The sequence below is a fragment of the Pseudorca crassidens genome, chromosome 9 (genome assembly GCF_039906515.1).
Source record: "Pseudorca crassidens isolate mPseCra1 chromosome 9, mPseCra1.hap1, whole genome shotgun sequence".
NCBI lineage: Eukaryota > Metazoa > Chordata > Mammalia > Artiodactyla > Delphinidae > Pseudorca > Pseudorca crassidens.
The window spans coordinates 101,243,898-101,265,496 of NC_090304.1; the positions used below are offsets into that span (position 1 = coordinate 101,243,898).

The following is a 21,599-nucleotide window of genomic DNA, read 5'->3' on the forward strand; positions in this document are numbered from 1 at the left end:
GTCAAAGGTGGATGAGGAAAGAGCATCTTCCAGGAGGATGGGATGGCTGTGCAAAGGCCCTGTGGTGGGAAGAAGCATGTCCTCTTCGAGGGACAAGTGCCTGGGTGGCTGGAAGGCCAAGAGCCAACTAGATGAAGCAGGAGAGCTGGGCAGGGCCAGACCACCCTGACCTTCTAGGCCAAGGTAATGATTTTGGTCTTGATCTCAAGAGGAATGGGAAGCCAACAACTGTTTGAAACCAGGGAGAAGAGGGGGAGGGGGTAGAATGGAAATTTCACTTCAAAGAGGTCTCCCGGCTGTTTAGTAGAGAACAGATGGCGAGCATCTATATGTTAAATGGGTCCTCTTATTCCCTTGCTCTTTGTTTCCTGTCTCCCACTTTGGTGAGCTGAAGTCTGTAGAATGTGCTGGAGTTTTATGCAGGGAGATGTAGATCTAATTTCTGATCATCCAGTATTCAGCCTCAGCTCAGAACCTGCCAAAATAAACGATCACCCTTGAAGTGGGGCCTCTCCTTTCCTAACTTGCAGAGACTCAGGCAGCTGTGACCACTCTGACCATTGCAAGCCTCCCTGAGAGGTGTCAGGAGGGGAAGCAGCCTCCAGGAGCTGCAAGCACCTCCTCCCCATTTGACTAATGGCTCCTCTGTCTCGGTTATTCCAGCTGCTGCTGCTACAGAAACTGCTTTTGTTTAGGACAGAGCCCTTCCTTCTTTTATTTCAATGAGAATTAATTGATCTTAGCCTATACGTAAGGATACTCTGAGGGTCAAACCCCACACTGCCCTTGCCCTGGAGCATCCTGCCTATTGTGGGAGCCGGGTACGTGAACATACCCATAGGAGGCAGAAGGAACTAAGCACCAAGGGTAGAGCCAGCGGATGGCCTGGTTTGCCTGGGATGGTCTCAGCTGAAGCCTGCAGTGTCTGTGTAATTATTAATCTCCTCCCCTCTCAAAACTGTTCGGGTTTGGGTGGTACCTTATGTGGTCACCCTAACAATGGGCCATGGCTGTACAGAAGTGTGCACCATTCTTTGCAGGAATTCAGAAGACATCCCGGGGTGAATAACGTTTCACCTGAGCCCTTGAAGGATGAGCCGTATTTCAGCTACTAGAGAAGGGAAATGGAGCATGTCGGTCCTGGAGAGCAGAACCAGCGGCAGGCCTAGCGGAGGGAGTGAGGAGTGACTGTGCAGGAGAGGATGCACACAGCTTACCTGCAACCTAGACCAGCTCAACAAACTTCTAATGGAATGTTTTAGACGGTACATATTTCAGGTTTTGTGTTGTGTTGCAGCTACTCAGCTCTGCCACTGTTGTGGAAAGCAGTCACAACATAGGCCATAGTGAAGGAAGGGTGGGGCCGTGCGCCAATAAAACTTTATTTACAAAAACAGGCAGCCTTGGGATTTGACTTGGGTATCATTTGCCAGCCCCTGACCTAGAGGTCGTGAAGGAGAGTTATGAGACCTAGGCCTGGAATGTTCGGTAGGGGCCATATCGTGAGAGGTCTCAAATCCCTGACTTATTTATGGTCATCTAAGGTCCCAGGGTTTGGAGGGCACTGGAGAGAAGCAGGGAGCAGTGAAGAAAGCAGACCGGCTGGGGCCTGGCGCCTCCCTTTGAGGCAGGTCTGTGGAGCTGGAATGCTGATGTGCCCGGACACTGGCCGCCTCCTGTAGAACCTTCCCTTTTGTTCTGGACATGCGCCGCCCCCCACCCCCCCCCCCCGCCACTCCCTATCCTCAGGGGGCTCATAATCTCTTGGGCAGACACTGTGACAAGGTGCTACCCTCTCCTTTCCCAGGCAGCAAAGGCAATTAGAGACCGCCCTCCCCTCCCCTTCCGACTGCGCTGGGCTACTGGTCAGGGTCTCATCCCGGCAGGGCCCCCCAGAACTCCCGATGGATGGACTCCGGTGGCGTCTCGGTTTAATTATCACGGTGGACCCCTGGCTGCAGAGCTGGAAGAGGGAGCAGTTAGCCATCTGCCCCCATCCATGTGTCCCCCAAGCCCACCCTTCCTGTGAATATCCCTAAAGAACAACTGGAGATCTCCTCCCGTGTTGCAGAAGGTCCAGCTTCCCAGGAGTCCCAGAGAGGAAGGCTGTTTCGGTTCTCCTGCTCTTGTCTTCTGCAGGGTCCTGCCAGGGAGCAACTGCCCCCCTTCCTCCCTCCATCCTGGGCGTGTGGCCTCCTTGGCCCTCCCTGCCCAGCTCTCCCCACTGTGGGTGCGGCCCCTTCTCTTTCTTTCCCATAACAAAGCTGCTGCGTGGGTACATTTTTACTACTGTGGTGGCTAGGCCTGCCAGGCCCCCTCACCCCAGGCGTGACATTTAAGGGGGCGCCCCAAAACTCAGCAATGAAGAGAAATAATATTTTAATGCAATATTTTTTAGACATGAAAATTAATGACAAAAATGCATGATAAACAAAACATCAACACTTTAAATGCTGGGAGGATCAGTATTACTGATTCTTCCTTTCTCACTGAATTCTGGTCCGTCTAGTCTGGGCACAGTTACAGGTCCTGTTTTCATCCCCATTACTGATGTTTGGGGTGCCCCCTAAAACTCTGTGGCCATGGCAAGTGCCACTGGTCCCAGCCCCAGGAGATGCCAGAGGGGGGTGTGGCTCTAGGACAGGGAGCAGAACACGTTACACTTGACACAGGAGATAACGAGGTAAGGTCTTCAAATCCCTCTCCTATCCCCGCAGAAGGAATTTCTCGCTGTCTGTTTTCTCCTACGCAGACTGGCCTGCCACCATTTCACCTGTTCTCCCAACCAGCACCTTCTTTCTTCTCCCTTCTGCTCTGAGTTTTATGCTCCTCCATCTTCGTAAGACTCTGGCCTAGATTCGCCAGGAAGTTAGCGGGGGAGCTTTCAAGTCCTCACACTCTGCTCCCTTTCATTTACCTTTTCTCCTTTGGCCTTATTATCTGACCCTGTATATTTTCCTTACTATCTTGTTATTGTGTGTCCACTGCTCCCATCTCCACCCAGACCAGAATGTAAACCCATTGAATGCTGAGATTTTTATCTTTTTTGTTAACAATTGTGAACAGTTCCTGGCACATAGCAGACACTCAATAAACATTTGTTGAATGAGTGGATAACAACTGAGTTCCCTTTTCTTTCATCTTTCCCCTCCCAGAGTAGGCCTGGCCTCCTCTTTAATAGCCAGAAGACCTTAAATCCTTTTCCTAAATGAAAGAACATCTGCCCTTGGCCTCCACCCTAAGCCATGCAAAAAGGCAGCAGAAGCTTTGAAATCACAGTTATTATTATACTTAACAAGTCCAAACTAGGGAATAGAAACAAATATTTTCCAGAGCAAACTTAGCCTGTCCAAGGTACGTTGTACATTTTTTCCCCTTTTAATAGGGAGTAATGTCCAAGGGAAGATTTGAATTTCATGTAATCTAAATGAATACTCATTCTTTTTGTGACCTTGACCAAGACACTTGAAGTCTCAGTTTTGATTATTCCATCTGTAAAATGTGTATGTTGATTCCACTACTACCAACTTTACAGAGTTACTGTCAAGCTCAAGCAAAGTGCTAACCGCTGTGGCTAGACGTGCTTTGGGATGTATAACCATTGTGCGTACATAGAGGTGTGCAAAGTCTAATTAGCACCTGGCCAAGGCCGAGCAAGGGGTCTCCTAATGAGACCACAGCAGCAGTGACCACCCAGTCCTAACCTTCTTACTTTACAGATAGAGGAACTGAGGCCCAGGCAGTGATGTGCCCAGGGTCACACCCTGAGCTCATACAGGAGGGTTATGGACAGAAGCCAGGTGTCCTGGCTCCCAGTGCGGTTGCTGGCCTCTCTGAGTTTCCCAGTTGCTGATCCCACAAGAACAGGGATCCTGGGCGTTGCTCTCAGCTCTCAGCCATGGGTCAAAATCACCATGGCTGGAGGGGAATTCCTGACTTTCAGGTATCCTTTTGAATCCCAGCCCTTCACAGGCAGCCTAGCGAGGAAGATATTTTAAATAAAATCCCTTTCCCATCCTTGCCATATCTGAGATTCATTTCTGAGAGACATCTGAATGAGAATTTTACAGATGTTTCATTTCCTGGCCTGGTTCTGGTCTCTTTGCCGTCTTCCAGGTGCTGGTTATGACTGAAACCTCGGTGAGGCAGGCGGTGTGAATCCGGAGTGGGGACTTGTGCCTGGGGTGCAGGTCATCCGGTTGGCAGCCTCTCCAGACGCAGTGTGATCACTGCGGGAGGGAACAGGGCCTGAGAAGGGCAGGGAGGCACGGAGAGATTAATCTCTTCAATGTCATGCTTCCTGTGCGTTCCTTAATGACTGAAATTTACATGTGTGGGGGAACATCGCAATTTCCCTGGAAGACATGAGGGGAAGTCACAGCCATCAGGCTGTTTTGCAAGTGGGCGTGTACACAGGGCTCTGAACTGACCACACTAGCAATCTTTTGGTGTTTTCTGAGGTGTGTGGCCATGGTCGTGACCGAGACCTGGAATTTATGCCTTTGCTTGTCTGTAACAGTGTCTCTGGGGTTGTGTGTGTGTGTGTGTGTGTGTGTGTTGTCATCACTTCTGTCTTTGTGACCATGTGTAGATCAACGTATGTTTCTTTAAAAAAATTGTTTCTCATTTCCTGCATAAATTACTCCATGTAAAAGGCCATCCTGAGCTCAGTTCCTAGCATCCTTTTTCAATAAAGCAATATTATCACAGCCTAGTCCCAAAACTGGTCCCAGGAGAGACTTTTCCTAGATTCTTTGTCAAACGAAATGTCACTGACTCACCAAATGATGAGAAGAAGAATTCTTCTTGTTTATTTCCCAAGTGAGGCAGAGCAGACGCAGCTCAGCCTCTTCGTATCCCCTCCCTGGCTGGGAAGCAGGTGGGCAGGGGAGCGGAGGAGGCCACCCTTGAACTCTGCCCTTTTACTTCACGCCTTAACCAGCTTTGTGACTTTGGGCAACTCGCTTTTCTAACCTCAGTTCTCCCTTTTAAAAGTAGGACTAGGGACTTCCCTGGTGGTCCAGTGGTTGGGACTTCACGCTTCCACGGCAGCAGGCTTGGGTTCAATCCCTGGTCGGGGAACTAAGATCCCGAATGCTGCACGGTGTGGCCAAAAAGTATTTAAAAAAAAAAAAAAAAAAAAAGAGGAAGAAGAAGAAGGAGTAGGACTAATAACACCTCCTTTATAAGGCTGTGGCAAGGATAAATAAAAAACCAGGCAATATAATTCTTTGTAAGAGACATTAGCATGTTGTGTGCTATACATTCCACATCTCCTCTGCTGAAAGGATACATTTATTTACTCCTTTCTTCAACCAATATTTATTGAACACCTAATATGTATAAAATGCACATTAAGCTCTAAACACAGTCAGTTTAGGATGATCTGATCTAGTGGGGAAGGCAAAGAGATAATCACAGTTACGCAGGATAAGTGCTAAGAGAATTGTGCATAGGATGCTCTGAGCTGCTAGAAACATCCCGTGGCAGCCGAGTGGAGGATGGGGTGGGCCTCAGGGAGACTGATTAGGAGGCTGTTGCTGAGCTGAGGCGTGGCAGAGGAGACGGAAAGGAGGAACATGTAGCTCACTCTGCCTGGGGGCAAAAAAGAATGATTAGCTTGTATCATGATGCACTGACCTCCTGCTTCTGGATTGGGAAGGCTGTCCTAGAACCCAGGGTCTTGCAGCAGCCCGGTCGGGAGAGGGAGCAGGGGCTTCGAAGCTGGAGAGTCTGACCGCCGGGGGAGGAATGGCGGGGCGCAGCCGGAGAAGGACTGAGCCCAGCTGAGGGGAAGGAGGGGTGGACAGGCAGGGCTTGGCAGAGATGTTCAAAGGGCTTCTGACGGGGCTGATGGCTTCCCCAAGGAAGCTAATCCAGCTGGAAAAGTTAAGCAGCTTTAAATTGGGGGCTGGTCTTGGTTGAATTTCAAGGGGCACTTGCTTTCCATGATGGATTCCCTATGACCAGGCTTTAACGTGTGTCCTGTCAGATTCTGCCCGGGTCTCCTGACTGCTCCTGGCCTTCCTGCTCATCTGTTCATTTCTCTCATTTAATAAACGCACGTGGAGCCTGATGCTCGGCCACAGCTGGAAGCATAAAGGTGAGGATCTCCTTGCTCAGGAAGCTCAGAGCTGAGTGGGAGGGACACCTATAGGGACACATAATAGTAATTTAGTGAGATACAGCCTGAAGTTCATGGCTAAGAACCTTGGACTTCATCTTATAAGATAGCAGTCCCCAGCCTTTTTGTCACCAGGGACTGGTTTCGTGGAAGACAATTTTTCCATGGACTGGGGTGCAGGGGGAATGGTTCAGGCAGTAATGGGAGCAGTGGGGAGTGATGGGGAGCGATGGAGAGCGACGGGGAGCGATGGGGAGCCATGGGGAGCGACGGGGAGCGATGGGGAGCCATGGGGAGCGACGGGGAGCGACGGGGAGTGACGGGGAGCCATGGGGAGCGATGGGGAGCGACGGGGAGCCATGGGGAGCGATGGGGAGCGACGGGGAGCGACGGGGAGTGACGGGGAGCGAGGGGGAGCGATGGGGAGCGACGGGGAGTGAGGGGGAGCGACGGGGAGCGAGGAGGAGCGATGGGGGGCCATGGGGAGCGACGGGGAGCAAGGGGGAGCGATGGGGAGTGACGGGGAGCCATGGGGAGCGACGGGGAGTGATGGGGAGCGATGGGGAGCGACGGGGAGCGAGGGGGAGAGATGGGGAGCGACGGGGAGCGACGGGGAGCCATGGGGAGCGATGGGGAGCCATGGAGAGCCATGGGGAGCGATGGGGAGCCATGGGGAGCGAGGGGGAGCGATGGGGAGCAATGGGGAGCGACGGGGAGTGAGGGGGAGCGACGGGGAGCGAGGAGGAGCGACGGGGAGAGACAGGGAGCTATGGGGAGCAATGGGGAGTGATGGGCAGCGGCAGATGAAGCTTTGCTCGCTGGCCCGCCGCTCACCTCCTGCTGTGTGGCTTGGTTCCTAACAGGCTGCGGACCGGTATCGGTCCGAGGCCCTGGGGGTAGGGGACCCCTATTATAAGAGATACGTTCCCAGTTATCAGGGGAGCAGAAAGGAGGGAATGACTTGCCTTGTGTGGGGTAGGGCAGTATTGAGAGAAAACTTTACAGAGCTGAATCTTGAAGGATGAGTATGATTTTGCCAAACAAGATCTAAACAAACTATTCTCACTGTCATTGTCTTAACAATGATAGTCACCATTTATTACAGGCTTTGTCTGTGTCAGTGCTGAGTCCTTTATTATCCCCTGAGCACATCATATGTCTCATGTAATACCACTAAATCCCTATAAACACCCTGTGAGTTGGGTGGTCACACAGCTAGGAAGAGGGGATCTAAGATTTGAATCCAGGGTTGTCTGACTTCAAAGTTTCTCCCCCTGTACTATGTCTTCCACATTCACTTATTAATATTAGTGTAAGAGGCATGTGAAATAACCCATGGTTTGGTCAAATCTTTCAATTCAGAGACACGCTGAAGTATAGAGAATGGTAATGCCTTTGCCAATGAGTGATAATGACCAAATAGGCAAAGCCTAGCTGAACTGGTCAAGCACTGATCCGGTTTAGTATTTTCCAGTAGTGGTTGCCTTCATGTGACAAGACTGATCCTGTCGATGATCTCCATGGGTACACTACTAACCTCGGTGTATATGGAGGCATAAGAGAAATTAAAGACACCCGTCTTGTCCTCACACACTTATGATGCCCTTGAAGAGATTTAGACTAACACGGGAGGCAGAAGTTCACAGAACTGAGTAAGATTCAGGGTCAATCCTAGGATGGGGGAGCAAGGGTTTGACTTCATTCCGCCGCAGAAGCTCAGAGAAAGGTAGGACTTGAGGGTTGGCTAGGACCTGGGTAGCAGAGAGGAAGCGGGGCCACAAGGCCCACCAGGGGGGCATGATGGCCTGAGCAAGGGGGGCAGAGGACCCAGATATGGCGTGGGCTGCGTTGTGAGACAGGGCAGCCTAGCGCGGCTGGAGAAAAGGCTCAGGTTTGAAAGACCAGGGGATTCAGTAAGAGAGTTAGGTTGAAGCTGATTACGAAGGACAAAAAAGGAGGCTAAGAAATTTGGATTTTGTCTCCGTAGGCCTTGGCAAGTCATTACAGACTTTTGAGCAGGGGAGAAACAGTATAAACAAGCCTGTAAACTATTTTAGCCTCCAAGGAGTCCCTCTCTTCCTAGAGGATTGGAATCTGGTCTCTTTGAGATGGGTCTCATTGCTCTGGTGAAATCTGAGGCTTTTGCTGGGACAATTGAGTTCAATTAGCTGATCAAGAACAGTCAGAGAACAGGGTCACATTGTCAGGTCCGGCCTCTTGCTTTACAGACAGCAATGACGAAGATTGATGATGATGGCAATGGACCAGAATTCAGAGGTGAAGGGTTTTGTGCAACATCACGGAGCAAACCTGTGGCAGAGCTGGAACCAGCCACCCCAGCAGGGAGGTGGGAAGAGACTCTATCCTTGGGGAAATGCCTGAGGGTCCTGGGAGGCAAACCACACATCCATGGCTGCACTTATGCAAGAATAGGGCCTGGGAGGGTCTCCAGAGTGAGGATGAACTCTTTCAAGGCTCTGTGGCCAGTGAGGACAAAGACTTTGGTGTTTTTTGCTCCTGGGATGGATACCAGGGTGGGGCGACTCCCCCAAAGTGGACAGGGGGAAGGCCTTTGGTTTGGGCCTCTGGCCAGAGATTCCAGAAGCTCATTCCTCAGTGCTGTCCTATTCATCTGCAAAGTGTAAGTCAGGTTGGCTAAACAGGCAGAGGTGTTCTCTAGGGAAGCCTGCCCACCCGTCAGGGGTCAGAGGGTGCCCCAGTAAAATGACCTTGAGGAGGCAGGGAAGGGCCTGATCAGAGCTAAAGAGCAGAGGTGAGAACATTCCATTTCTTGGGGATCTTGTGGGGACAGAGGGACTTTATCTTCAAGATGAAGGTCCTGCTTCCTCCTTTGTCCCTGAAGCATCTGGGCCATCGGTCACACAGGGCCCATGTCTTCCCATCCATCTCTCTCCCTGTCTCTCTGTCTGCCTCCCTGCCTGTCCAGCTGCTTGTTAATTGGACCCCAGCCCCGCCTCAAGATTAGGGCAGCGGTGTCACAGGCTGCCTGCCAGACTCTGTATGGCCACAAAACAGAGTGGGCTGGGTTTTCTCTGGCAAGATCTAAAAAGGCGCACTCAGGACCCTCCTCGGGGCAAGGCGGGCGAGCGTGGGGGAAGGTGGCCGTGACGGTGGGCAGTCTCCTTGTCCCCCAGCCCAGACTGTCTTTCATTCTCCCCAGGGCCTTCTGTCCTGTGAGTTGCCTTCGTTATGCTCAGAGGAATAGCTGGCCTTGACAGAAAGAGATTACAGGCTATATTTCTGCCTTGGAGCTTTCTCCAGGCTGGTGGGAACCAGGCAGTTGTCAGTTCTGGGAAAGGGGAAATGTATGCAGATTGCAGTCCTGCAGCAGTGCCCTGCGCAGGGCACGCTGGCGTTGCCGGGACCCGTCCTTCCTCTCTTAACTGCGTATTTATTGGTCTCTGAGTGGGGTGGGGGGGGTCGGCTTCTCTCCCCTAAACGGGTGTGATTTCCCTCTTAGGGGCTGCACTCCTCAGTGCCGTCTAAGGGTGAGGGCAGGGGGCAGAGGCACAGCTGGAGCAGAAAGACAGACAGAACAGCAGGCACTGCAGCAGGTCATGGGGAGGGAGCTCCGGCCCCCTCAGCTCGAGAAAGGACACAGGTAGAAGGAGGGGCTGCAGGACACAGCAGGCCCCCCGCCCCTGGCACCGTGGGCTTTGGCAGAGGAGGGGTGGTAGGGCCAACAGCTGAAGCAGCGTTGTCACACGTGACAGGGTACCGTTATGTCCCTATCATTAGACCGTGAGCACCTCAAAGGCAGGGAGAGCTTGTGTGTGTGTGTGTTTCATCTTTGCACGCCCAGGCCCCAGCACATGGTAGGTTCTTAATATGTGGAGTCTAAATTGAAGCCCTTTGCATCTGCTCAGAAGAAGGGAGGAGGGAAGAGTAAAAAGCTACCCAAGAACAGAGCTGCCATCTGCCAAAATGAGTCTCAGACACCCGGGACACGAGGCTCGGCAGAGGCCCCAGGAGTGGCCCACCCCACAACGGAGGGCACACCACCTCTGCCTCATCCTTCGGGAAGCCCAGCATTTACTTAGCACTTAGACTGCAGCCTCTCCCTTTGGACTGTAAGAAATATAAGAAGAAGTGGGGACGTTGGAAGAGCGAAATGTGTGGAGTCAGAAGACGTGCTGCTCGCTGGCTGTTTTCTTAGGCAAGCCCGGTGCTTGACTTTCCTAAGCCTTGTTATCAACCTCGATAAAATGGGGTCAACTCCCTGGCAGGGAAAAAGCCAGCTCTCATAAACTGCAGATGCGACGTGAAACGGTGTGACCTTCTGCAAGTACTCGGTTAAAATTCTTTAAAAGGAATAGACCTTTGGATTTGGCGACGCCACGTCTAGAAACTTATCCTAAAACAATGATCAAGTCTGGAGCAAAGTTCACCTACAAGAATGGGCATTATTTGTTTATAACAGCAAAAACTGGAAATCATCTAAACAACAAATAATAGACATTTGTAACTGTAGTACGCCCGTAAATGGAATGCCACATAGTCACTAAGATTATAGTGTATACTTCCCTTATATGCAAAGGTATTTATGGTATGTTGCTAAATATAAAAGGCTGCTTCCGGAGCAAACAGAATGATACTGTTTTGAAGAAAGAAGAGGTTTACTTTGCATATTATCTATGGTTATCTTTGTATGGTAGGATCACAACTAACTTGAACATTTCTGGGAATTCCCTGGCGGTCCAGTGGTTAGGACTCGGTGCTTTCACTGCCGGGGCCCGGGTTCAAGCCCTCATCAGGGAACTAAGAGCCAGCAAGCCACACCACGTGACCAAAAAAAAAAAAAAAAAAATTCTCCCTCTTCTTTATTTTGTGCAATAAGCATATATTATTTTGTAAAGGTAATAAAAATTAAGTTATTATATTGAAACATCGCCCTCTAAAGATTGTTTTAAGAGTTAAAGAAGATATTACGTATGAAAGTACTTTGTAAACTAAAAAATGATGCAGATAGAAGACAGGGACTCTGCCCAAGAGGAACCTCCAGTTTGGAAAGAGACGAGAGACGTGTAAGAGAACCATAGCATGAGACAGAACGTGGCGAGAGCTTTCACAGGATGACAGACAGCGTGCTACTTGGAAACACAGAGGACGTAAAATTACGTCTGGCTGTAGAGGCAAAAGCCAGAATGTTCAGGTTGAACCCTGAAGAATGGTGAGGGTCTTGCCTCGTAGAAATGTAGGATTGTGGCAGTGAGAGCAGTGGGAGGTTATGGGGCCGGTCTGGGGTTGCGTCTGGATGGAGGGAAGAGAGCCTATGGGTAAAGGGTAGAAGCTGTGCCCTGAAGGCAGTTAGGGCGGTGCCAGGTCAGACTGAACACCCGTAGGTGCCTGTAAGGAGGGAGTCCCTGAAAATTCTGCAGTAGGGGGTGACACAGCCGTGCACCCATCCCGGGCACTGTCTGGCACGCAGGAGGCCCTGGGTGGATGCAGGGTGAAGCCGGGTGACTGGGAAGCTCAGTCCGGGGGCGGCTAACAAGCTGGGGTGGCTTGGCTGGCGTCGCCAGGGATGAGGACCCTCTCTAGGTGTGTCCCAGGGAGCGGAAAGGCGGAAGACCACCTTCCGTCTGGACTGGACTGGAAAGCGTGGGAAGTGGGGAAGTGATGGGGGAGGGAGTGAGGTGGGCTCGGGGAGGGAGGATGCGGACTCGTCCCCCAGGTTTGCTGCCTGGGGCGGGCAGAGTACTGGGAGGCACTCACAGAAGTCACAGGCAAGGCCAGTGGAGAAGGAACAGGCTGTTGCGGGAGTACCTTGTGCTCACAGCATCCTCTCCGGGCAGTGGCCAGGGGGGCCTGAGCCTCCTGCCGCTTTGAATGTGTCTCATATCCGTCATCTCCTCTTGGGAGGAACCTGGGCCCAGGGTGGCGAAGGGGGTTTTGTTTCAACCTAGAGAGATTTTGTTCATGGAAATTCATGAACTGCCCTGCCTGCTCTTGGAGCCCCTCTCAGCTCATCCCATCTCCGGGCTCCCCCACTTCCTCTGCCCTGTGGCCAGGAATTCGTACACCCCTCAGGATCCTGGATGCTATGTCTCTGCCACCTTCGCCTCCTAGCAGTGCAGGTGTGTGCGCCTGGGAAGCGGGAAAGTCTTGTTCGAGCAAATGTCTGAATTTCCATTTCCCACTGCAGCTCCCAGCCTGGCCACTGTTTAGCTCCTCCTGTTGCCGTGCCACTAATTACATTCTTTACTGAGGTGCGAGTTGTTTTTACAGGGAGACTAAGATGGTGTTAACTAGGAAGGAATTGTGGATGTTGAAGATGCATTTACCTCTGGTTGTAGGGCTGGGGCTCTGGGCTGGAGGTGCTCCCTGAGGCAGCCCTGAAAACGCAACCCAGGTATCAGCAGCCCCCCTCCACCCCCATCCCACGACCCCATCATCCTGGCCCCAAGCACAGCCTCATTGGAGTCAAATTAGCAACTCGATCCAGAAGGAGAAATTGACATGTTTGGGAAGTGTCAGGCCAGGCCTTATGCCGGCGCTGACCACCAACCTCACTTCTGGTTACCTTGGTCCATTTCAAATATTGAGAAACAAAATGAATCCCCTTTAATCTAAAAGTAAATAGTTAAGTCCTGCAGCTGAAGCCCCCTTTAGGCCAAGGCTGTTTTTCACGGCTTTGGGTCCACCACCCTCTTGACTGTTCCTCCCTCCCTGCACCCCATCAGCGTCCGGACTCCCAGCCGAAGCCTCCCTCACCCCTGGGAAAGCATCTGAAACTCATCCACACACCTGAGCAGGTGGTAACTGCTGCCCTTTCTCTGAGTTCCCTGCACTTTAAAGCAAGAAGCCAGCTGTGGCTTCCCGGGACCCAGGATCACTCAGGGACCTGCCCGCCCTTGCGGGAGAGGGAGCTGCCTGTGTGCCTGGTGCCAGGAGACCAGACGGCGACCACAGGGCACTTCCCGCCGAGACAAGGGTTGGGCTCTAACACAGTTCCGGTGGGTCTGCGCAGCCAGTGAGGAGAGGGGCGTGGTAGGAGTCCTGTAGAGCACAAGAGTATCCTTTACCGCCAGCCTGGGAGAAGTGGGGCACAGAGCGTGTCCCCTCGCTCCCTGCGCCTCGAGCCTCCCCTCCTGAGCGCTGCTCTGCCCTTTCTCCCAGGTGCACTGGCTCCAGCCAACAAGGAAGAATTGCTGGCCCAGCTGGAAGTGAGAAGAGGGGAGTGAGTCTCCTGAGGGCCCTCCCAGAGGCCACCGGGATCGCCCGAACAGTAAGAAACGTTTCTCCGTCCTTTAACACAAAGTTAAACCCTCCAGGCAGATGATCTTTTCTTCCGAAGACCTCGAGAACCAGCCCATAGCATTAGCTGACAGCACACACACACGACCTCAGAAACCACAGCACTGTATTGTTTCTGCTCGGCTCCTGGAGGATGGGGTGAGGGCTATGCCTCGTCCCTGTATACCTCTCTTTTCTTCTACATATTCCATGAACGATAAACTGCTGTTGCTACAGAGGGACGGGCTGCTGCTTGCGTGTACGACGACGAGGGTAACACTTGTACAACCCTCTGGAGCGAGTGTTATCACCGGGGGGTGTTTGTGAAAAACTCAGTTCCTGGACCTCACACCAGAGATCCTGATTTGTGAGTCCGGGTTTAGACCGAGAATCTGTACCCCAAGTGTTTTTCATGAACACGGAAGAAACTGTATCCCAAGTGTGTGTGATGAGCTATGAGAAATACTTCCTTAGAGCGTATAAAGCATTTTGAATAGAGAATCTCACTTAATCCTCTTATCAGATAGGGTTTTTTAAATCCCCTTAAGTAACTTCATGATCTCACAGACCTAAGTATCAGTATAGGCAGGGATTAGAAATCCAGTTATCCAAAAACAAGCCTTTTTTCTCTCCAGTATACCATGATAAGGGCTGGATCTGTTATGGTGAGATGGGGCCCCAGCTCCAAAGGACCCTGCCCGGGATTTTGTAAGTTTCCCTGATGTCTTAGGGCCACCATGACCTTCTAGCTCCCCGGTTTTTGTTCTGGGGGGACAGTAATCATTGCCAAATTCCTCACAAAAGCTGGTTTCTCTCGAGAGACGGAGAGGGAGAGAGGCAGGTAGTTCGAAAAGCCATGGCTATTGAAGAGGACCGCCTGTCTGACAGTGGCAGATCTGGCCAGACCTGGCCATCTGCTTCCTGTGCCCTCTGGCTGTTTGGGGAGCTCTGTTTTAGGTGTGTTACGGGGTGGGGAGCACGCTGGGCCTCCTAGAGGTGAAAGCCAGAGAAGAGGGCATATCCCAGGGGTCAGGGCTTCCCCCCAAGTGTGGGTTGAGTGATGCCCACTGCGGGGACAGTCTTTTCAACAATCTTCAGAGCCTGTGCACCCAGTGATGTGGAAAGGAATTCACTGCAGACAGTGGCTGTGGTGAGGGCTTGGCGGAGATGGGGCGGACGGTAAAAGAGAAAAAGGAGGTTAAGGGTTAGAGATTCCTGGTGAACCAGCGTGGATGGACGGGTGTTGTTGCCCAAGTCCAGTTATTTCTCTGGGCCTGGCAAGAGCTTCCTCCTGCCGAAGTACCTATTCCAGAGGTAGTTCAATAGGCAGAGTCCTGTTTCTCTCCAGGATGCTGGAGTCTAGATGCCCGGGAGAATGGAGGTTCCGCCAGCCCTCCCTACGTGGAGGAGAATACATAGAATCTGGGGAAGGATGGACGTGGGTTGACGGACTGCTAAGTCCTGCTGTGGGTTGTGTCTTTCCATAGAATGGAAGACTTCTATGGACGAGATGGAGGCAACCTCAAACATCACCCTGATCTTCCCCCTCACTCCCGAACACACACACACACACACACACACACACACACACACACACACACACACACAGACCACTGAGCCATCTTGCCAAGGGAGTGCCAGTCTGTTCTGTTCTGGGGACTCAGTACAGTTGACACTGTTGCTTGGGTGGGTACAATCGACAAGCACAATTTTTGCAGCTAAGCTGGAAGTGTGGCAATCAGGGAGCCGCCAGCTGTCTCACTTAAATTCTTAGCTCTCTCGCTCTCTTTTTTTAAAATCATTTTGCTTACATAATCCACCCCCTTTTTATTTTCTAATTCTCTCCTTGCAAAGCTGGCACCAGAGGGGAAAGGCTGGGGTGGAGTGGGTAGCAATTACACATCAGTTTGGGGAGCATTTACATTTTGCAATTACAATTTAAAAATAAGCCTCGTTAATGATCTCCACGTGTCAACGACAACCCCTAACTGACATACATACTCTCCTGGGCCTGCCTGCCTCCCCCCTGAAGTCAATGCTCAATGGGGGTGGAGGTGCCTAGGGAGATGTGGGGGGAGTAGGGCCAGCATCTGAGGGGGGGCGAGAGCGATGAGGGTGCCCTTGGGGTTGGCGGAGAGCAGGGACAGAGCTGAGCACCAGAGACCAAGGATCCAGGCTTCCGGCTTCTCTCCTCCCCACTGTGCTCATGGTCCGTCCCAGCCCACCTCCCTCCACGCCCGACACAGCAGGCTCCGTGTCCTCGGAGGCAACGTCAGGGCTCAGAGCTGGGAGAAGTCGAGCCCCAATCCTGTTCCCCTCCGAGGTGGGCAGTTTCAGGGTCCTGTTGGGCCAGTAAACCCTAGTCCCCCAGAACCAGCAGATGTGCTTGGATATTCTTGAATTGGGTAGAGGGGCTGAGTCCATACGCAGGATTCTGGAAGGAAAAATGATTAGCTGTATCCCGGTTTGGGAAAGACACTTCTCTCATCAATTGGTTACCATATATTTATCGACGCCCTCTGATTCCTCGAGCAGGGACTTTGGAACAGACCAGCCCAGACTCAGATTCTAGCTCTGCCATTTGCTGGCTGTGGGATTTGGGGCAAGTGACATGACTTAAGTTTTCTAACCGTCACTGTCTTGATGTAACTGGGATAATCACGTTTACCTCACAGGCCTTGTGTGAGGGTGAAAGGCTGTAACTGCCGGATGGTACCTCACGTGAGTCTGGCACCTGGTGGACGCTCAGAAAACCTCAGCTCCGCTCCCAGCCCCTCCCCAGTGTGCTCCCTCCTGCCCACAGTGAAGCTGCTTCTTCCCAGCTTCCGTGGACACTAAGGAAGGATGATCCAGTCCAAGCCATCTGCTCCCTGAGCAGCTCCTGAAGTGGACCCCAGCCCTACACACCCCTGCCACCTCTCGGTGGGCTTCTCTGCGGGGCCCTGGCATCAGGCCTCTACTCCAGCATCTCACAGGCTCCCTTCCTGCCTCTGGCTCATAGCAAGCCCAGCTCTCCCTCTTCTGGGCGCTAATTCAAAGGCACGACCTTCCATCAGGCCCCACGTATGCTTATCTGTGAGTGAGGGAGGTAGACCAGAGCTCTGTGAGGTGCCTTTTAGCCTCGGCATCTGTAACTTTCAGATTTTCCTTCCCCACTTGGCTTTCCCTCCACCGGTTACTTGCGTGTGAAGCTTTCCTCTCCTGGGTAGCTTCATCCAGGCCAGTCTTTGGACTGATGACTTGCAGTCAAGAACATGCATTCGTGACTTGAAACATACAGAAAACAGCTCTTCCCTAGGACAGAAAGAGATCTGCATCTTGCAATAATCTGAGCAAGGGAGACGATCCAGAAGCAGGCTGCTTGGTGTAGGGCAGAGGCCACAGAGAGGGGCTGCAGGCAGGTTCCTTGAGGACAGGGACTGCATCTTATTGGTTTGGGTGTTTAGTTAAACACAGTTAAGTATTATGTTTTCAATACTGTTCTAAAAACTTGCTTTGTTAACCTAGGCTATATAATGGAGAGTTTTCCAGGTCAAAATAAATAGATCTACTCCGTTATTTTTGACTGCTGCATAGTATTCTAAAAAGCCTCCCTTCTTTCCCACACCTCTACCCACTAGGTTCACCATCCAAAGTTAACCCCTGACGAGCAGTTTCTGATTTAGCTGATTTTGTGGCCGCTTATTATGTCCTATAATATGCGTCAGTCCTTCTTTTTTTTAAGATATTTTATTTTATTTATTAATTTGTTTTGGCTGCTCTACACGGCACATGGGATCTTAGTTCCCCGTCCAGGGATCGAACCCTCGCCCTGTGCAGTGGAAGCACAGAGTCTTAACCACTGGACCGCCAGGGAAGTCCCTCAGTCCCTCTTTCTTAATGTATTTATTTAGGAACTCCCCCCTGTGGAAGCTGGGGAGATGAGCACGCGTTCTTCTCCTTCCAATTTGTATTCGTTTGATCACACTATGTTTGATATTATTTATTTTTAGTCTATAGTATTATATATAATACAATGCATATATATTACATAGTACATAGTGTTATACTATTTAGTATAATCGTCTGTGTGCTACCTTTATGTTAAGATTTAGAAGATTCATGTTCTGTTAAATAACTGTGGTTACCTCCGCATTCTGACTCTAGGTTGATTATAAGGTGGAAATGTTATTCAGCCACAGAACTACATCGTATGATTTGACCACAGAAAAGGGAATGGAATCCTGTCATCACCACTTGACTGCTGCCTGGAATCTCCCGGGCCCCCACGTTGACAGCCACCCCTCATTCCCTCCCATTGGGCTGCTGCTCTATCTTGTTTTCTGTTGTCTTCTTCCTCCAACTTCTTTGGTTTGCTGGAATACCACCTCTAGTTATTTTTATATTGATGGGAGGGAAGTAAACTCTGAGTCTTCACGTGTCCAGAACGGACTTTATCTTGTCTTCGAGCTTGACTGATAGAACACAGATCAGGTCCCAAGTTCAACACCTTTTTCTCATAGATCTTGACGGCGCTGCTCCACCACCTTCTTATTTCCAGTCTTGCAGTGAGAATCTACTTTTAGCTTTCTTTTCTTTTTAAAGTTCTGAAATTTCACCACTACGTGCTGAGGCTTGAGATTCTGTTTGATCCTTTTTTTATTTCTCTTCCTTTGCCCTTGGGATCCCTTTAAATCTGAAGTCACCTATCTTGCTTCATTTCATATCTTTATTTATCCCACTCAGTTGTCTCTGTTTTCTTCTTCTGGAACGTCCACTGCCCAGCGCAGAGCCTGGCACGTAGTAGGTGCTCAGTAAATGACTGTTGGGTTCTGGTTAGGACGCCGGCTCAACTTGCTGCGTGTACTTGGATGGGATCTCTGCTCTGTACGGGGCAGCAGTCAGACCCGTCACTGCTCTGCCAGCCCTCCGTCAATCCGCTCTGGAGAGTCTGCTCTGGAGCCTTGGGTCCAACACTGCTCCTGGGCTTGGGGAAGAAGCTAAGAAGGAGGAGTGAGGGGAAAGCTGAGGTCGAGCTGTAGGGCAGCCGTAGCGGCCAGCCTCCCAAGAGAGTTCCCTGAAACCTCAAATTTCTTCAGCATCCCCTGAATGTCCCCCTTGGGGACCTCTCTCCTTGACCTTCCAGATCATTCTTACATGGGCCTTCTTCCCTCTTCATCTCCCTCTGCCCATCTCCTCTACTCTCCACAGTCTCAGCTCACCTGCACACACAGCTCCTGTTCCATGAAATGATCCCTCGCCATGGCAAGGGCCTCATTAGGTGAGATCCTTTTTCTCACTTTTATGAATTCCAGAACAAAGAGACAGCAGACTTCTCTTCCCAATGCTGCAGAGCAGATGCTGTGACCTGAGACAGCCAGGTTCTAAAAAAGAGATCAGAGAGGCCTGCTGTTAGCAGGGATCTGCCTCAGCCTGGGACCACCCGTGCCCTTGGGGAGGCATCTTGGACGAGAATTCCCATTTATTCTTCCTCCCCTCCCCAGAGATGGGCTCTGGGAGCAGATGCCTCATATGCAGCTCCCCTGCCTACCCAGATCAATCTGCTCTGGACAGAATCTCTAGATCTGGGCGTTGAGATGCTGCACTCCTTCTCCCTGAACCGGCCAGATACTGGAAGACCCAGATCAACAAGTGCTCAGATCCCAGAAGGTCATTCTCTGTTCTAAGTCAGAGCACCCTCATTGGTCCCCCAGGGCCAGAGTCCACTGTGTGAAATTGTCTCCTCCCCACTGCACCCCCCTCCTGTCCTCGTCCTGCCGTGAGAGTTGGGGTCGGTCTGTCTTACTGGCACAAGTAGAGGCACAATCTTGAACTTCAAGTCCACAAAGATTCTGTACTGAAGGCAGGACTCTTTCTTTCCACTGAGACCCCAATGATAGGGAATGGGTTATCATTGCAAAGGGCAGAATTGAGGTTTGATGCGCGTTATAATTTTCAGACAAGCTGCTAGTACTCAGAGATTCTGCTGCTAATCTGAAACAGTGCAGTGGAAAGGGCCAGCATATGACTAGGTTTTCCCTGTTAGAAACCCGAGAACTATAGACCCTTTTCCAAGGCTGGAGGTTGAAGGGGATAGAGCTTGGCAGGGGACAGCCAGGAGCCAGTGGGAGGTAGAACACAGCTCTGGTCCTCTGCACTTCTGTTTAATTGCTTCCTGCTTCAGAGGGTGTGGGTAAAAACCCCACTGCTGGCCTGCGAAGATGTCTTTACTGGTCGCCCTTTCAGAATGCTGCCTGGAACCTCTGGAATGAGAGAGGAAGGAAGCGACGCTGAAAAGAAGCTTTGCAGGAAAGGGCTTCTGCAGGGGGTTAAAGTCAGGACCCAGGTAGATATGACAAGGGCTGGATGTTCCCTGAGAATGGGGTGCCCGCAACCTGAAAAAAAGCCAGTACTGCCCAATTGGACAGGCTTTCCAAAGAAAGAGCCAGGTGCCCCTTAACCTGTGAGTCACGGCGTATTTCTCTCCAGAACAGGGACTTCTTTTCAGCTGTGGGTGGTCCCCGGAAAACCATGGGTGGGGTGGGGAGAAAAGGCCAAGCAGAGACAGTCATAGGGAGCCGGCTGACTGCATGCCCCCTTCCACCCCGCCCCGCCCCACCTGGGCCGCAGCTCGGGAAGGAGACACTGCCTGAATCCCAGCCAGTGTGAGTCAGAGCCCTGGCCCCGAGCTGCCTGCGGGGTGTGGTGTCAGGGCACAGACAGCCCCGCCTCCACCCAGCTCCAGCTCCAGCGTTGTGCTCCCACAGCTGAGACACTTGATCAAATTCCCCATTACACACTGCCTTTTACATGCAGTCTTCAACCATGTGTTCCATCATTTCACGTTCGTTCTCGAATTTTGTTCTTTCCCTTCATAATTGAACCCACAGTCCAGTGAGTCCACGATGGAAGCTCAGACCCGCCTCTCTCAGCGATGATGGAAGCATCTCTGTCTTGGTTGCATCGAGTTTATGAGGCCCTGACTTCTTATCGCTGCTATCAGCACTTTGTTTTCCATCTTGCGCTCATTCTTATGCAATAATAAGAGCAAATGCAATACAGTATTTAAATAAATTTGCACACACCCTGCTGTCCAAAGAAGACAGGGCTGAAGGAAATGAACGGTTGCTGTTAGGAGGCCTCACCATCTGCAGACACAAAGTGCGTGCTTGTTAGTGAGGTACAAAAGCCCACATTTGGCAAACGGGGGACATTTAGGTGTGTCGATACCATGCGACTCTTGGAAATTCGGGGCATGTAGAAGTGAAGGGCAGGGACTTTCCTGGTGGCGCAGTGCTTGGGACTCCACGCTCCCAGTGCGGGGTGGGGGGGCCGGGATCGATCCCTGGTCGAAGGGCTGGATCCCACATGCATGCTGCAACTGGGAGTTCGAATGCCACAGCTGAGGAGCCCACGGGCCGCAACTGGGGGGCCAGCGAGACTCAACCGGGACCCGGCGCAACCAAATAAATAAATATTAAAAAAAAAAAAAAGAAGTGAAGGGCAGCCCATGTTGGGTGTCCTGACTGCAGATGGTAGTATTTCCACAGTCAGCCTTGTCTTTCTCCTGCTTCATCTCCAGGGCTCTGCCACTCCGCTGGTGTTCCCCACCTCCACCCCAAGACCTCTAGGTTAACCGTTTAGACTCTGAAATGAGGCCGTGCGTCACATTTGGAAACTCTCAGTTTCTCCAAGCCTCAGTGTTCGCATCCTGGAAAGGAGACAACAATCACACCTACACCATATGGTTGTCTGTGAAAGAAGCTTAGATAATGCCTGGTGCACGGTGAGGGCATGGTAAATGGCAGTCGTTAATAATTCTGGGTATCATCTCGCCCTGAGCAAAACTGGCTCCAGGGAGACAAACTCATTCTCACTGAGGTGTAATGATTGCTGGGGCTTAAAGATTTATCCGTCCCAGATTTGTTTGTTTGATATTTTAACAGTAAACCAAAGAAATTTAATTGTAATTGTATATATATCCAGGCTCTGTAAGGAGGTAGACCTTGTGAAATCATATTGCACAGACTTTCTTCCCCCAGAATGAAATGCAAGGCAAAGCCATGATCTTGTCTGCTGGGGAGCAGGGGGTTCAACGGGCAAGATGGGACGTGGCTGGGAAGTAGTTTTTCCATAACGTAGAAACACGCGTCGTGCTAAGTCATGCTACGTGCCCTCCTTCTGCCCAGCGGCAGGGCTCCCGGTGAGAGCACGGTCCAGGAGTGGAAAGTAAAGAAGG

The 21,599-nt window shown here is 51.4% G+C and overlaps 1 protein-coding gene across 9 annotated transcripts in view; it reads left to right on the forward strand.

Annotated features, from left to right (window-relative positions):
* The window catches only part of PKNOX2 (PBX/knotted 1 homeobox 2), a 303,483-nt gene that overhangs the window by 196,328 nt on the left and 85,556 nt on the right, over positions 1-21,599 (forward strand). For 4 of the 9 annotated variants that reach the window (XM_067751462.1, XM_067751461.1, XM_067751471.1 and 1 more), the window contains exon 3: positions 13,265-13,373. The exons of 4 other annotated variants lie outside the window; for them this stretch is intronic. The gene's annotated coding sequence lies outside the window, so the exon portion shown is untranslated. Of the gene's footprint in view, positions 1-5,992; positions 6,104-13,264; positions 13,374-21,599 lie in introns of all 9 variants that reach the window. One more of the 9 variants, XM_067751464.1, reaches the window with a different exon arrangement.